Raw genomic sequence first — 15,171 nt, 5'->3', positions numbered from 1 at the left:
AAACATAAAATTAAGGTAAAATGATAAATGACGGACTAGCTAGAGGGTTCTTCTCCACACATGACACATATGCAACCTAAATTGATTTTCAGTTGTTCTTTCAATAAATTGTGAATCTCAATACTCCAGATTAACCGTGAACAGCACTTTTTTAATCTTCAAGTTTTCCTTAAGTTATTGAATTGGACGGAAAAACGCATACAACAATTCAAAACATTCTTCAAAAGTCCCCTACGTGAAAAGCACAATAGAGATACAATCAAAGATCATTAAACTTTGTGAAAACTATAAGCATTGACGAGGCATTCGTAACTATGAAAAGCATGATACTCTTGCCAAGAATTTACTTAACGTGATTGTGACTAGCAACCTTTACTACTTGTGAAAATAAGTTCATAACGATTAGGTGAAATTCACTTATATTCTAGCATCAAATTCATGCATGTAAATTAAGCGTGCACTCTCAACCAACATACACAAATCAGTTTTTATACGAACGGATAAGTAAATTGAAATCACAACTTATGAAATCACAACCGAAGATAATCAATTCATATTACAAATATATTCATGGCTTTGAATTAACGTCTAGCCAAAATAACTTTAATTACACATTATTAAAACAAAAATAAAATAGAAGTTTGAAAAGATTTAACCGAGAGAAATGGAGTGAAGCCTCTAATTTTCTTCTCACTGTGCCCGTCAGTCTCCCTTCTCCCCGTGTCTATCTCCTCTCCTGCCTCTGCGAGCTGACCTCCTGACCTCTCTCCCTCCCCACGTCTGCGAGCTTCACGCTTCCCTTCTCTCCGTAGCTTCACGCTGCCCAAAGGGCAGCCCTCTGCCTTCCACCAATTCACGTTTTCTGCCTTTGTCCCTTTTTATTCCTTTTTCTGCTATCCTTCCCGCGTCAGTGCTCTCTGCTGCCCAGGGCAGCTCCTCCACCTTCCCGTGTCTTTATTTTTTTATTCCATCTTTTTTTTTCCAGCTGCAAAGCTTTAGTTTTTTATTTTTTTCTTTCCTCTTGTTCTCTGCTTTTGACTCCTTGGATTCCTTCTCCGCGTCCAGCTGCAAAGCAGCTCTCTCTCTTGGATCCCTTTCACGTTTTCTGCTTTTCTCTATTGCTCACGCTGTCTCTCCACTTTCTTCTCCTACAAACACAATAAATTAAAAGTATCATAAATACTTAAAGCTTTAACTAAATTAGACAAGACAAGAAAAGAAATATAAAAGGATGAAATATATAGTTTAAATATTGGTTTATCATTTAGCGTCACAATGGGTTGGCAATATTGTAATTTAAATTTGCTTTTGACGAATTTATTACATAAAATTTCACTTGTTCTATTTTTATTTTCTTTGCATAACAAATCCTATAAACACAAAAATAACGTAAATAGCTCAAAAATATAAGGAACTAACTAAGAAAAGACGAGTGAATTCGAAGTAAAAATATATATAAATATGATCCGATCAGCTACATCTAATGTAACATCTCACATCGCCTAGGGGAGTGATCCTTAAATGTATATTACCATTAGGCCTGGCAATTCCTGACACGACCCGATAACCCGACACGACACAACACGAAATTAACAGATGTTCGGGTCGACACGATAACGAAACGGGTCGTTATCGGGTAACCCGATAAGCACCTGTTAAGATAACGGGTTGGTTCGGGTATACACGTGGGTAACACGATACACGATAAGCAGAATATTAATTTAATAATTTTATAACCCTAAAAAAATACTATAATAATTATATATATTAATTTAACAATTTTATACCCCTAAAAACTATAATAATTATATATATATATATATATATTAAATTAACTATAATAATTATAATAATTATATATACTATAATAATTATACCCCCAAAATATTAACTATAATAGTTATATTTATATATATATATATATATATATATTAAATTTTAAATTAAATTTTATACCCCTAAAAACTATAATAATTATACATACAAAATAAATAGATTTAAATCTACTTAATAAAAATACACACACACACACCATTGAACTTCATGGGATACGAATTATATTAAACTAATTTCAACGATCCAACCGTCAAACTTGTTTGTATATCTTCGAGATTGCATCCGCAAAAAATTACAAAAAACAAATATTCACATATCAAGTAACGAGACAAAACTTTTCGACGGTTATAAACGAAAAATCACGATTTAATGGTTATTTTAACTCCGATTTTGATGATTTTTTACAGTTATACTCATTGACCCTATATGAATACAATGAATGAATTCGATCTTCAATTTAAAATATTTACATTGGGGAATAACACAAAATCTTATGTTATACTTGATGAAAGTATGAATAAACTCTTAGCGAATCTATTGTTTTGATGGGATACACATTCTACGAAACTAGTTTCAACGATCCAACTGTCAAACATGTTTGTATATACTTCGAGATAGCATACACCAAAAATTGCAAAAAATAAACATTCAGAGATCAAGTAACGAGACAAAACTTTTCGACGGTTATAAACGAAAAATCACTATTTAACGGTTATTTTAACTCCAATTTTGCTAATTTTTTACAGCTACACTCGTTGACCCTATATGAATACAATGAATTGATTCGATCTTCAATTTAAAATATTTACACCAGTGGATACCACAAAATCTTATGTTATACTTAATGAAAATATGAATAAACTCTTAAGTGTTAGTGAATCTATTGTTTTGATGAGATACGTATTTTGCGAAACTAGTTTCAACGATCCAACTGTCAAACTTGTTTGTATATGCTTCGAGATCGCATACGCCAAAAATTGCAAAAAACAAACATTTAGAGATCAAGCAACGGGACAAAACTTTTCAACGGTTATAAACGAAAAATCACGATTTAACGGTTATTTTAACTTCGATTTTGATGATTTTATACATCTACACTCTTTGACCCTATAAGAATACAATGAATGAATTCGATCTTCAATTTAAAATAGTTACACTAGTGGATACCACAAAATCTTATGTTATACTTGATGAAAGTATGAATAAACTTTTAAGTGTTAATGAATCTATTGTTTTGATGGGATACGCATTCTACGAAACTAGTTTCAACGATCCAACCGTCAAACATGTTTGTATATACTTCAAGATTGCATATGCCAAAAATTGAAAAAAACAAACATTCAGAGATCAAGTAACAGGACAAAACTTTTCGACGGTTATAAACGAAAAATCACGATTTAACGGTTATTTTAACTCCAATTTTGCTAATTTTTTTACAGTTACACTCGTTGACCCTATATGAATACAATGAATTGATTCGATCTTCAATTTAAAATATTTACACTAGTGGATACCACAAAATCTTATGTTATACTTGAGGAAAGTATGGATAAACTCTTTAAGTGTTAGTGAATCTATTGTTTTGATAAGATACGCATTCTACAAAACCAGTTTCAGCGAATCAACCGTCAAACATGTTTGTATATACTTCGAGATTACATATGCCAAAAATTGCAAAAAACAAACATTTAGAGATCAAGTAACGTGACAAAACTTTTCGACGGTTATAAACGAAAAATCACGATTTAACGGTTATTTTAACTCCGATTTTGATGATTTTTTACAGCTACACTCCTTGACCCTATATGAATACAATGAATGAATTCGATCTTCAATTTAAAATATTTACACTAGTGGATACCACAAAATCTTATGTTATACTTAATGAAAGTAAGAATAAACTCTTAAGTGTTAGTGAATCTATTGTTTTGATGGGATCCGCATTCTACGAAACTAGTTTCAATGATCTAACCGTCTGACTTGTTTGTATATGCTTCGAGATCGCATACGCCACAAATTGCAAAAAACAAACATTTAAAGATTAAGTAACGGGACAAAACTTTTCGATGGTTATGAACGCAAAATCACAATTTAACAGTTATTTTAACTTCGATTTTGATGATTTTTTACAACTACACTCCTTGACCCTGTATGAATACAATGAATGAATTCGATCTTCAATTTAAAATATTTACACTAGTGGATACCATAAAATCTTATGTTATACTTAATGAAAGTACGAATAAACACACTAGTGGGTCACTTTCATTAAGCTTTGAGTTCCATTGGCAAGGTTTAAACTTTTAAGAAAGGCTTCACAACCTTGAAAACAAAAACGCTTTCATTTTGCATATCCTTGCACATTTAATATTTGTAATAGATTAGTAGTGTATGGATGTATTTTTTATGAGGCTCTTATTTTCGAATGTAGATGTAGTACTTAAACAACAAATGTGTTTTAATGTTTTGAAGTAATATTTATGTGACAATGTGTGATATGTGCAAATTTAAGAAAAAAAAATAATTTTTCTTAACGGGTCATAACGGGTCGAGTCACTTTACCCGTTGGGTAAAGTGACCCGACCTGTTAAGGACCCGTTAAGATAATAGGTGTGACACGACACGACCCGTTAAGATAACAGGTGTTACATGAAAACGACACGAACACGACTGACACAACTCGTTTGTCAGGCCTAATTACCATCCCTACCTAGCATGAGGCCTTTTGGGAGCTCACTGGTTTCGGGTTCCGTAGGAACTCCGAAGTTAAGCGAGAAGGAGGCCAGAGCACTCCTAGGATGGGTGACCCACTGGGAAGTTGCTCGTGAGTTTCCAAAAACAAAACCGTGAGGGAATGGTAAGCCCAAAGCGGATAATATCATGCTACGGTGGTGGAACGGGCTCGGGAAGTGATGGACCTGGGCCGGGATGTGACAAATGGTATCAGAGCCAATCCCTGGGTGGAAGTGTGCCGACGAAGACGTCGGACCCCTAAGGGGTGTGGATTGTAACATCCACATCGCCCAAGGGAGTGATCCTTAAATGTATATTCCCATCCCTACCTAGCATGACGCCTTTTGGGAGCTCACTGGCTTCGGGTTCCGTAGGATCTCCGAAGTTAAGCAAGAAGGAGGCCAGAGCACTCCTAGGATGGGTGACTTACTGGGAAGTTGCTCGTGAGTTCCCAAAACCAAAACCGTGAAGAAATGGTAAGCCCAAAGCGGACAATATCGTGCTACAGTGGTGGAACGAGCCCGGGAAGTGGTGGTCCTGGACTGGGATGTGACATCTAACTTCTCGTTAGGCTGCCTACGTACCCTAAACAGGGATCAAGCCATTCGTAGTTCACATTTCCAAAATTCAAACCAAATTCGAATATATTCATTTAATCAAACATATACCACAATCGTATTAATATTCAAACCGCAACAGTTAGGTCTTAATAACATAATTAGAATAACGAAATTCGCATAAAAACAAAATGTCGACTCCCTGACCGTGTGCCGCCGAGGGTGACGGTCGGCCTCCCCGACTCGCAGGAAAATTCAACTATTTCTAAAAATTCTCAAAAATTATAGAAATGAAGATCTCAAAGAGTAGAGCAAACTTTATACATGTGGACAAGTCCAGTTTGGCCTGGAAAGGCTCAAATTTTCCTCGAATCCATCGGAAACCTTATAAATTGTTGGCTTCAAAACCTCACCTCCGATGCTCCGCCGCCCCTACCATTGTTTGGCCTTTGTTCCAGACCTCAAGGTGAGTCTAATTGTGGTGGAGATGGATGTAGCTTGCTTCAGATTTAGTTGATTCGAACACACACCCGCCACACCCCACCGTGTGGTTTCTCCCGATTTAAAGTCCAAATCCCTATCTTTTTGGTATGTAATTGGAAGAGGGAAGGTCGTTGATAGGAGCATATTTATGCGACTTAGTTAGCTTGTTCTTATGCATTTATGTGGTTATTTCTTAGTTAAATTAGTATTTCAAATCATTTTCGTGTGTTTGTAGTGAAGGAAATTTTGTGAAAAACATGTTCATTTGAATAACATCTATAGCATGCAATTAACAATTAAAAGGCGGAATCATGCTTGTATGCACTCAAAAACAAAACATTACCCATGAAATTCAAAGCCTAGTAGATTGGTGAACCTTGACTCAACTTAAAACAACATTTGTTAGTTGAGAAATTATACCTTTGTAGATTCGTCTTTGCATAAGCAAAGGCTAATCACCCAAAGAGAGGGCCTTCATTCCTTGCTTCTTAGATCTATGGATTTGGATGGATGAAATAGTTCTCCAAGTCCCCAAAATTGAGAACCTTTAAGTCTCTTCACCAAGGTTAGATTGGAGAAGAAATGAGTGACCTTGGAGTAGTAGGATTGCTAGCTAAACCCTCCAAGGAGGCCGGCCACTTTAGAGAGAAATGAGAGCTTATGTTCTCATCCTTTCCCCAAAAGAAAACCCTAAATGAATTTTGGCAATAAAGTCATATTTATACCTTAATTCATTGGAGTGGCAAACTTGTAAATAAGTCCAAAACTCACTCCATCTCTAAATGGCTGGCCTTAGGGTATTATTGGGCTAATTGGGCCTTTGTGAATCATTATTCATTAAGTTGTCATACAACTTAAGTCAATGGGCTTGACGTTCGAAGCCCAATGGGCATTAAGGTCCAAAACTATCCCGAGGTCTTTAACGAACTTATTCGTTTGATTAATTAACATATTAATTAATCCTTGCCATAAATAATTAAACCATTTAATTATTCTTACTCATCTCCATTGTTTCTTCAATCTCCACCTTACACGGTGTACGATCCATTAGGTTCCTTTTAGCGAGGCAGTGGGCGATTAAAACCATTTCAAATCGATTCTGAATTGAAACTTACTTTCAATTCTCCCTTTAGTGATTATACACGTTTAGGGCTTCCACAAACCATGAGTGACACCTAGCAGCATATCATGGTTACCCAAGCTAATCAGAAGAGGTGGAGAACCTATTCAGTTTAGGATTACAAATGCAATACGGTCTTTCTCTAATACAATACTCTTGACCACATTGTTTGGTTTGATAGTTTATTCATGTCTACTATCCAATGTGATTCGTGTGCTTATATGATTACCTTGAATGTGATTTGGAACGACTTCCTAAATCTCATTCATACTCTGGCCAGAGATTCTTAATCATATCATAGAGTATTCTCCCCCAATCCTTGCCATAAATAATTAAACCATTTAATTATTCTTACTCATCTCCATTGTTTCTTCAATCTCCACCTTACACGGTGTACGATCCATTAGGTTCCTTTTAGCGAGGCAGTGGGCGATTAAAACCATTTTACATCGATTGTGAATTGAAACTTACTTTCAATTCTCCCTTTAGTGATTACACACGTTTAGGGCTTCCACAAACCATGAGTGACACCTAGCAGCATATCATGGTTACCCAAGCTAATCAGAAGAGGTGGAGAACCTATTCAGTTTAGGATTACAAATACAATACGGTCTTTCTCTAATACAATACTCTTGACCACATTGTTTGGTTTGATAGTTTATTTATTCATGTCTACTATCCAATGTGATTCGTGTGCTTATATGATTACCTTGAATGTGATTTGGAACGCTTTCCTAAATCTCATTCATACTCTGGCCAGAGGTTCTAAATCATATCATAGAGTATTCTCCCTCAAACGGTTTGAAGGTTAGAGATCCCTTGTTGCGCATTCACTTGTCTCCATGACTGAGTGGCTTAACCCCAATGATGCCGTGAACACCCCGATGGGGTGACTTTGACATAATCAAAGATCAAGGACTTAACCACAAGACAACTGTGATGCCTCAGGTCAAAGGACTACTTTGCATTATCCCAACCATGAGTTCTCATGTGACATGAATATGAGAACTCTTCGTTGATCGTGTTCAGTGAACTCATTCTCTATTGAGCACCTACGTACTTGACTTGATGTCACACACACCAATGACTCGAGACTAGTCACTCTCCCTGAGAGAAGACACAGTACGTACTGATCTTAACGGACTGTCAATGCCCAATTGGCAATCCTATGATCAGGAACATTTAGGATGTGTATACGAAAGAATGGTCTCATAAATCTAACTTCTTTAGATCATATTCTCCCAATCACATACTCCTTGGACTTTATCGTTTAAGCATATAACATTTATATGAGACGGCTCAAACAATAATCTTTGCCCTTGATATTAAACTAGATTAGTTTAACATGTGAAATGTCCGTAAAGTATCATCATATGATTGGTTTTAGGGCACATTTCCAACAGAAATCTTATGGGTGAAAGGGACAAGAAATGTGCAGCAATTGAGTGCAATGATTCAATATTTCGATGCATGAAATCAGAAATAATGAAGGAGACAAGGGTGGTGCACGACATGGGTGGATAATGAGTGTAATGGTGCATGAAATGAGTGCAAGAAATTTGGTGCATGAAGGGGACAAGGGTGATTATGAAGGGAAAATTATGAGATTCTAGAATGAGATTTCATAATGACTATCATGCATATTCAAATCAAATTTAATATACGAAAGCAGCGGAAGCATTTATAACATATTATCAAAGCTATAGTCATGCAAATCCCCTTCAAGGTTCATAGGTTTATATATAATGCATCAAAACATTTTAAAGAATCAAGAACAAAGTGAAGGTTAGTCTTATACCTCTTGATCTAGACTTGAGACCAAGGATGGACCACCTCCAAGCCCTTTGCTCCTTGAAATCCTTGAGCCTAGCTTCCCTCCTTGCCTCCTCCACTTTGTTACAATGAGTGCTCCTAGGTTCTCTTCAAGTTCCCAAAGTAGGAAACCTCTAAAGATCCTCACCCACAAGTGTAGTGAGAAGGATGAAGGAATAACCAAAAGAGTGAAAGATTGTTAGCTAAATCACCCTCTTTGGTGGCCGGCCTTTGTGGTCTTAGAGAGCTATTTTCTTTTGCCTCTTTGTTGTTCAAGAACTCACAAAAACCCTAATGAACAATATCTTATAAAGTTCCTTATATAGACAAAAGAAACCTAGTCAACACTTGACTAAATATCTCACCCTTTCCACCTTAAAGTGGCCGGCCTCTTTGTTGTTTGTTTGGGCTTTGGGCTTTTATTATTTCAAGTCATCCAATACTTGAATAAAAGCCCAATGGGTTTAGGCCCAATGGGCCCAATTAAACCCGAACGTTTCTTAAGCCCAAAACGATCTTTATCGCTTTTATGATTTCTTTAGACTTTCTAAATTAATCACAACAATTAATTAATCCAATTAATTATTTCCATCATCCATTAGTTACTCACTACAATAGTGTTTTGGTGAACAATCTTTTAGGTTCTAATTAGCAAGGCAGTGAGGTGATTGGCATCAATCCAATTGCTTATGTTTAATTCAATCACTTAGTGAATTAAAACTTCATTTTAATTCACCTTTCTTCTTTGATGACTACATTTAATCATCTAGAAGAACTCACAAGCTATGAGTGACATCTAACCATATGTCATAGCTACCCAAGCTAATGTAGAAGTTTATTCGAAGAACCTAGTCAGTTGGAATTACAATGTAATTCAATCATTCTCTAATACAATACTCTCAATCACATCAATAGGGTATGGATATATCATGTCAAACCCCTAATGTGATTATTCCTTCATATATGATTCATTTGAGTCTTATAGGAACGCTTTCCATTCAATACGCTCGATACTTCGACCGAAGATTCCCGAATCATATCTTAGAGTATTCTTCCTCTCTTACCGAGGATTAGAGATTTCTTGTTGCGCATACACTTGCCTTCATGACTAAGTGGCTTAACCCTAATTATGCCGTGGACACCCTCGAATGGGGAGACTTTGACATAATCAAAGATTAAGTACTTAACCACAAGACAACGACGATGCCTCAGGTCTAAGGATTACTTACATCTTTCCAACCATTAGAGTTACTTGCTTGACATGTGAGTAGATCTCCATGCAAGTACTCTCGTTCGATTGTGTTCAGTGAACTCATTCCCTTAATGAGCACCTACATACTTGTCTTAGTGTCACAACACGAATGGGATGAGACTTTCCATCCTTCCAATTGAAGCGGACACAGTATGTACCGGTCTACGCATTGTCAGTATCCCTCCGACAATCCAATGACCAAGAACCTTTTGGACATCTGGTTATGTGAAGAAGGTCTCTGTAGTCTAACTTCATTAGATTACTTCTCCAATCGATCCATTGTCCATGGATACACTATTTAGGACATATGTCGTTTATTGAGATAGTCCTAATTCGTGTCTTTGCCATTTGATGTATAAGATTCATCCATACATCCATTCATTTGTCCTGAAAGATTTCTTCCAAAGATTGACTTTCAGGGCATATTTCCAACATATAGGTCATTGTAGTGACTCCTTCCAGGTTGACTTTTGAGCTATGAATTCAGCTGTACAGACTACCACAGGGGTTCCGGCTAACATATCATATTTCTACGAAATCATTCTTACCTGGATTGTTTACTCTGTTATATCTTGGCATGGCATGCATAAGTTTATGATTATGGGAAGTATGAATTGATTTGATACGAGTTCATATATATATTTATGTATATGCTTATATCTATTTTCTAGGAAAGTAACCATACACTTGTTTTACGGCAAGGGGTTAGTATATTCAAAGGAAAATAAGGTTTTCGTATAAATGTGTTTTACTGACCCACTCAACTTTGTTTTTCACCACTCCAGGTCTTAGGTAGTAGAGTTTGTTGGCCACGAGGAATCCAACGGTGTTCTGACAGAATCCGAAAAAAGTAGGATTCCCCTTTGGGTGTTGTATTTTAGTAATTGTCCTACTCGACTGCAACTAGACGTTCTTTTTACTCTGAATGTGTATTTATACACTGAGTTTATCACTAGCATCATTTCTTAGCTAGTATTGCTAGTGTTTCGACTTTTATTTATTCGTAATTCTATTTATCTTTTTAGCTTTCGTACTGTGCAAAATGGTTACGTCACTCGCAAGTGACGGCCAGCACGCCCTCCTTCAGGACGGGGTGTGTCACATAGTAGTCTTTATTTAGGATCATTGAGGTACAAAACCTCCTCATCCATTTGTCGGACAAGTTCCAGGTATTTCTTCAAATGATGGCCATTCACCGTAAATGTCAAACCACTCTTCATATCTTGAATTTCCACATCACCATGGGGATACACTTGCATAACAAGATATGGTCCATTCTATCTAGATCGAAGCCTAATGGGAAATACTTTGAACCTTAACTTTTTCCACAAAACTTTTTGGTTTGGTTCAAATATTTCTGAAGTAATGCTTTGTCATGAGCAACCACAAACTTCTCTTTCATTCGATCCATAACATTGATCTGAAAACAATCATGAGGATCCAAAGGACTCTTCAAAGATCTAAAATTTTACGGTAACCTCCTGTACAGTCATGGTTAGTAAACCAGCTTTTACATTAATTTTAGTACCTGCAGTAGCTATGAAAGGTCTACCAAGAATGAGAGGTAGCTCATTGCTTGGAATTTCAGCTTCTTCCATGTCCAAAACAATGAAGTTAATAGGGAGAATGAACTGATCAACCTTGACAAGTACATCTTTAATAATGCCCCTTGGATATTTCACAAAACGATATGCAAGTTGAAAAAACATGGAACAAGACTTTAACTCCCTTAAACTTAGATGTTTCTACGCAGAATAGGGCATAAGATTGACACTTGCCCCAAGTCAAGTAAAGCTCGTTCAAATTCTCTTTCTCCAATAATGCACAAAACTGTAAAGCTTCTTGGATCTTTAAGTTTTTATGGCAACTTTCATTAAAGCACTGCACTTACCACTTTTGATAACATCGCCTCTTCATGTTTTCCATACGCTTATGAGTACATAATTCCTTCAAAATTTTGCATATGACAGAATTTCTTTGATGGCTTCAAGTAATGGAATGTTGATTTGAACTTTCTTGAATTGGTCCAATATATGCCCCATGTATTGATCTTTTCTTCTCTTCTTTGCATGCTGAGGGAATGGTAGAAGAGGATCATATACCACATCCTTAAGTGTTGGATCGAATAAAGTTCTTTTGGCTCAAATGGTGGCTATTTTGAACTCTTAAAAGAATGATTTTGCTAATGGTCATTCATATCCGTGCCACTCTCCTTCCCCTGTTCAACTTTCTGATGCATTTCTACTTTGTTGTCGATCATGTTCCCACTTCTTAAGGTTGTAATTGCCCTTGTGCTCACTCCAATTTGTTCAAAGTAGTAGTTATTTGTCCCAACTAAATCTTAAAATTAGCTTGAGCCTTTTCCAACACCATATGACTTTGTCTAAGCGATACAACTTCTTGTTTATACCGATTGGTTTTCTTTAAGAGTTGAGATAACATGTCCTTGATAAAAAGGTCTTCTTGTTGAATTGGAGGAGCTTGATAAGGCTGCTAATATTGCTTTGTTGAATTGGATGGTCTCATGCTATTTTGTGAATCTCTCCAAGATAAATTTAAGTGTTTTCTCCATTTCGGGTTATAATTATTGGAGTACGAATCATTTCAGGGCCTCCCACTAAATGCATTGACCTCTTGCATGCCTTCTAGATTAGGATTTGCTGGACAATTTTCCATGTCATGGGCGATGCTTGCACATAAGGTATATGGTTGCATGGCTATCTTGCTTACTAGTGGTGTGAGAAGCTTCGTAAGGGCTACCACTTGTGCCTCCAAGCCCGTTCTTGCCTCAACTTCATAAAGACCTCTTCTTTTTGTTGATGATACATTTGGAACTCTCAAATCTTTTGTAGGAAAGTCCCAATGCTTAGAATTTTCACATATAGCTTCAAAGGCATGTATGGAGTCTTCTGGAGTTTTGTCCATTAAAGTTCCACCAACTGTTGAATCAACCAAACTCTTACATTAAGAGTTCAAACATTTGTAAAAATAATGCACCTTTTGCAAAGTGTTGAAACCATGATGCGGACATTGAAGAAACAAGTCCTTAGATCACTCCCAACTTTCATGAAACTATTCACAATTTCATTGCTTAGAGCATTGGTTCTTCGAGCAGGGAAGAATTTGGACAATAACTTCTTGGATAATTCTGTCCATGTGTCGATAGAAGCTTCGATGAGAGAATTGATAGAAGTGTATTTATGCGACTTAGTTAGCTTGTTCTTGTGCATTTATGTTGTTATTTCTTAGTTGATTTAGTATTTCAAGCCATTTTCGTGTGGTTGTAGGTACTAAGGGTTAAAGAGGCAAATAAGTGCATTTTGGTGCCTTTTGGAGTAGTTTTGGGCATGGAATGGATATCACATGCATGGAGCAAAGTGGTTGGACGAAATTAAAGATCTAAAGAAGCTAGGAATGTGCCAAGGAAAGGAAGAAAATAATTGAGGACCAAGGAAGTGATGCGTAAAATAAGTTAACACACAAATTAACCCTCTTTTTGACAATTGTAGTATAGATGTAAGTAGGGTATCGTTCTAGGCCGGGGATTAGGAGGGATTGCTAATCTATTCTAAATTAATTTAAAAATATTAAACAAGACTCAAGGACACAAAACTAGGCTAAAAACTCTAATAACTCGAAACACACTTAGAATGACTCAAAATAATGAAAACAATCAAATTAGACACTAGGAACTGAAATGGACGGAAATTGAATTAAAAGACTAACAACAATGAAAACTAACTAAATAATATAATTTAATAATGGGGGGGGGGGTTTGGTTTTGACGAGAAGTAAATTAAACTTAAATAAATTACAGAATTGACAAAAGCATGAAATTAAGGTGAAAGGATAAGTGACGGACTAGCTAGAGGGTTCTTCTCCACACATGACACATATGCAACCTAAATTGATTTTCAGTTGTTCTTTCAATAAATTGTAAATCTCAATACTTCAGATTAACCGTGAACAGCACTTTTTTAATCTTCAAGTTTTCCTTAAGTTATTGAATTGGACGGAAAAACGCATACAACAATTCAAAACATTCTTCAAAAGTCCCCTACGTGAAAAGCACAATAGAGATACAATCAAAGATCATTAAACTTTGTGAAAACTATAAGCATTGACGAGGCATTCGTAACTATGATTTGCATGAAACTTATGCCAAGAATTTACTTAACGTGATTGTGACTAGCAACCTTCACTATTTGTGAATATAAGTTCATAACGATTAAGTGAAACTCCCTTATATTCTAGCGTCAAATTCATGCATGTAAATTAAGTATGCATTCTTAATCGACATACAAAAATAAGCTATCAATCAAGCAGTTAAGCAAATTAAATCACAACTCAGAAATCACAACTGAAGGTAATCAATTCATATTACAAATATATTCATGGCTTTGAATTAACCTCTAGCCAAAATAAATTTAGTTACACATTATTAAAACAGAAATAAAACATAAGTTTGGAAAGATTTAACCGAGAGAGAAGGCAGCTTTGCTCCTTCTGTTTTTCTCCCTGCTCTCTGCCTTGCTCTCTCCCCGCGTCTATCTCCCTCTCTGCCTTCTGTCCTCACGTCAGTCTCTCTGCTCTCTGCCTTCTGTCCTCACGTCAGTCTCTCTGCTCTCTGCGCCTCATCCGTCTGCTCTGCTTATTTTTTATTCCCGCGCCTTCCTCTATTGCTGCGTCAGTCCTTGGTTTCGCACAGTTTTCTGTGCTTTCCCCTCTCTCTCTCTCCCGTCTGTCTCCTGCTCGTCGGTCTGCACTGCCTTCCTCTGCCTTATTCTTTTTCCGCACTGCCTCAGTGCTCTGCTGCTTATTTCTTTTTTTTTTTCCGCACAGTCCCCCCGCTTCTTTGCTTCCTGCTTCTTTCTTATTTGCCTTTCATTTCTTTTTTTATTCCTTCTTTTTCTTCTTTATTTTCTGCCTTCTGCTTTCCACTCGTGCCCTTCACAACATGAATCATGATGATGTTTCAAACATCATCATGACTTATCATTATTATTATTTTTTTTTAATTTAATTTAAAAGCTGATCTACACAGACAATTTTGACGAATTTATTACATAAAATTTCACTTGTTCTATTTTTATTTTCTTTGCATAACAAATCCTATAAACACAAAAATAACGTAAATAGCTCAAAAATATAAGGAACTAACTAAGAAAAGACGAGTGAATTCGAAGTAAAAACATATATAAATATGATCCGATCAAATACCCCCACACTTAACTTTTGCTAGTCCTCGAGCAAAACAAAGAAAACAAGAACAAGAAGTAACAAGAAAAACATTAGCTTCCCCCTATGTGACCCTCATAGAATTTCATTCGAGAACACAAATCAACAAGAACCATAGCTGGCACCAAACAAGCTAATCC

Source organism: Malus domestica, chromosome 09, assembly GCF_042453785.1.
Source record: "Malus domestica chromosome 09, GDT2T_hap1".
Taxonomy (NCBI): Eukaryota; Viridiplantae; Streptophyta; class Magnoliopsida; order Rosales; family Rosaceae; genus Malus; species Malus domestica.
The sequence above is the reverse complement of the archived record's forward strand: the minus strand, read 5'-3'. Positions refer to the sequence as shown.